The sequence below is a fragment of the Microtus ochrogaster genome, unplaced genomic scaffold (genome assembly GCF_000317375.1).
Source record: "Microtus ochrogaster isolate Prairie Vole_2 unplaced genomic scaffold, MicOch1.0 UNK1, whole genome shotgun sequence".
Classification (NCBI taxonomy): domain Eukaryota; kingdom Metazoa; phylum Chordata; class Mammalia; order Rodentia; family Cricetidae; genus Microtus; species Microtus ochrogaster.
In genome coordinates this window covers 14,621,713-14,625,365 of record NW_004949099.1, presented here as the reverse complement: position 1 = coordinate 14,625,365, position 3,653 = coordinate 14,621,713, and positions in this window count along the sequence as shown.

Genomic DNA, 3,653 nt, shown 5'->3' with positions numbered 1-3,653 from the left:
CCGACAAGAGGGGCCTCCATTAGTGAGTGGGTTGGGGAGGTGGCTAGGTTAGTAGGATGCTTGCTTGTGTAAGGAGAGCCTGAACCCACATTTGAAAACTGAGTGCAGAGGTCTGTAATCCTAGCACTGGGGAGGTGGAGCCAGGAGGATCCCTGCTGCTTACCAGCCAGCTAGCCTAGCCTCCACCAAAAGCTCCAGGTCATTGAGAGATCAAAAACCAAGGGGGCAACTTGAGGAGTGTCAACCAAGGCTGTCTCCTGGCCTCCAAATACTTGTGCATGCACATAGGCAGAAACAGACAGACAGACAGACAGACACACACACACACACACACACACCAAGGCTGTCAGATCTTCCTCAGGGGTGCTTAAAAAGACTGGGTGAACCAACACAAGGTTCCCCAACCAAGAGCCAAGGGAATTTGTGCAGGTGAAGTTGTTTCTTTCCCACTATCCAAAGCTTTTTCCCATACCCCCAGGCCATCCTGTGGTTTCTGCTCTTTCATTGAAAAGTACTATATACACAGTAGCATAACCCCACTACTAAATGAAAGTTTGTCTCTGCATACACTTGTGTGCCCATCACTCCACTTAGGTCCATATTGCAGAAGGCTCTCTTGTATTCCCACCCAGGCAATGGCCCCCACCCAGGCGATGCCCCTACCAAAGAGAACCATGTTGAAATGTTGGCAATACCCCTGCCAAAGAGGACCTCATTGTCAACATAGGTTAGTTTTTAACTCTGCGCTCACAAGCTTGTACAGTGTGTTCTTGTGTCTTGTCTGACCCTCTTCTCTTAGCCGATGTCTCTGATACCCATTGTGTGGTGGGTAGCTGGTCAGTTCTCCCCTGTGGCTGGGCGGTATCCTGTGGTATGGTGCTAGTGTTGGTGGACATTGGTACTGCTCAGAGATGGTATCTTGAGAAAGCACAGGGTACGAAGAGTCCCATAAGATCTAAGGAGTAGACTCCATGGGAATGGAGCAGCTATAGACCACAGGAAAGAGATCATTTATAAACCAGAAGAAGTCCAGTGACCTCACGTCAGCTTTACATTTTCTCCACCATTAGCAGAAATGGGGATCCCAGAGCTAAATGAGGCCAGTTAATGGAAGAGTTCTTCTTAAGTGATATTTTTTGCACATCTAAATTTTGTTCCTGCTACACAGGCAATGAGCCAGCGTAATTTCCTAATAAGAAAAATGGTGCGCTGTAGGCTTCCTGAGACAAGAGTGCCATTGTCACTTTACTATCAAAATACCAGTGACCTGGAAGCCGCACCTCGGAGAGATGCTAGAGGGACGTGGAGTAAGTTCCAGGGGCAGATGCTCAGATGTGGAAAATCTGAGTGTATCATTGTAATTAGGGAGCATTGGAGATGGGGGGTGTTCTGGAAGAGAATCTGGGTGGGCAGAGCAACTATTGTCAAAGAAAACACCCGCCTCATTCAGAAAGCTGCACAATTAGTCACCAGTGGGGCTGGAGGCTGTTCAAACTACTCTGACTAATTTCAGCTTGTTTGTCTGAAGAGCCCCAGGAGGCACCTGGGGCATTTCTAGAACAATCTCTTTGGCTTGGAGGTCAAAGAGTGCAAGATAAAAAAAAAAAAAGTTAACAGAGTTAGGGCTGCTATTGCTTAAGAAAATTAAAAAATGAGAGAACCAAGGTGGAGGAAGATGGTTCAGTTGGACTAAGTGATTTCACAAGGATCTGAGTTCAGATCCCCAGAACCCATGTTAAAAATGATGCTAGAGAGGTGGTGACGGGGATCCCAGGAACTTACAGCTAACGATCCTAGCCAAATTAGCTTCATGTTCAGGGAGCAACTTTGTCTCAAAAAGTAAGGGGAGGCTGTGTGTGGTGATTCAGCACTAGGGAGGTGGAGGCAGGTATGTATGAGTTCAAGGCCAGAATGGTCTACACAGGGAGTTTCAGACCAGCCAGGGCTACATAGAAAAATGTTGCCTTAAAAAAATAAAAATAAAGATAAATAAATAAATAATAAAAGTAGAAAATTAGTCAGGAAGGTATAAGACATTGCCCCAACCTTCACATGCACATCCCATGTACATATACCACACACGGGCTGGCATGATGGCTCCGTGGGTAAAGTACTTGCCACCAACACTGATGACTTGAGCTGGATCCCTGGACCCCACATGCTGGAAGGAGAAAAGTGACTCAGACAACCCAACACAGAAGGCTGTGAGAACGCCCCCTGCTACTAAATAATACATATAATTACAATAAAACCTATACAAAACAATATGAATTCAAAAAAAAGGAGGAGAAAGAGAAGGAAGAGAGACTAGGGATTAGGGTCTTCCACTCTTACAGTGAGTGTTTGGTCCAAGAAGAAGGTGATCATGCACTTCCCTTAAAATACTCAACACGGCCAGGTGAGGTGGTGCACACCTTTCATCCAACACTCAGCAGGCAGAGGCAGGTGGATGGCTATTTGTGAGATCGAGGCCAGTCTGGTCTACAGGGTAAGTTCCAGGACAGCCAAGGCTGTGCAAAGAAACCCTGCTTTGAAACACACACACACACACAACAAACAATAACAACAACAACAAAGAAAACAACACAGCTTTGTGGACATGGTTGGGATAGGATGGAACACGGTGGGAACTGGGGGCTCTCTTCTCCATGGTGTGTCTGAGGGTGGCTGCCACCTGAAACTCTCTTTCCTTCTAGTCCTACAGGAGGATTATGGTTTCCTGCCTACTTGTTAATGAGTTCAGGAGTGTCCACATTTATAGCAAAAGTGCAAGACCCAATACAATTCCCTCCAGAGTCTCCTGCTCCTGTTGTGGGGTGGCTACAGAGAAGAGATTCTTAGCAAACCCCGAGGAGTGAAAACTGCAGTGACATTGAACCACTGGCACTAGGACCATCTGTAACCACGTCCCAGTTGGGTTAACCCTAACCGATGGAGTATACTCTGAAAATGGCCTTGATGTGGTCTAAGATGTAGGTCCTCATCCAAGCATTTTACCAGCTGAATCATTATGAAGGTCCAGAATGGCCCCATCCCATGCTTGCTAAAGCCCAGCCTGGTACCTCTTTCTCAAGCATCTGACTGCAAAGAAACATTTGGCCCTCCATGACAAAAGATTACAGCTAAGAGGTCATGGAGGAGAATAGAACAGGCCATGTTGGGTCAAGGGCATGAAAAATACAAAACCCATTGGGAGGGAGAGAAAAGAAAGAAGGGGGGAAACCTTCAAGTAGCCTTGATCTTGACCTCGCCTTCCCTTCTAGCTGTGCTTGTTTTCCTCTGTTAGCATCTCCCAGCCCCCATATCTAGCACTAACTCCCTAGCACGCACACACACACACACACACACACACACACACACACACCTTGCACTCTGGCTTGTCCCAGATGCCTGCATGCGGGGAACCCCAAGGAACCTAAAACAAGCTTCCTGCATGGAGACTTGATTAGATCTATAGCAGCAATAGGAGCTGCCAATATTGGTGATTTCCACAGTCTCCCTTTTATAGTCTCTGTGAACGCTGACTTCCCACCCCTCCATCCTAGACAGCTGGGCCTCTTACGGGACACCATTGCCCATTCTTCCTGACTTAATAGATCATTCTGATTGGTCAGTGTTCAGCTGGGCTGGCTGTTAGCTATTTAAAAAAAAAA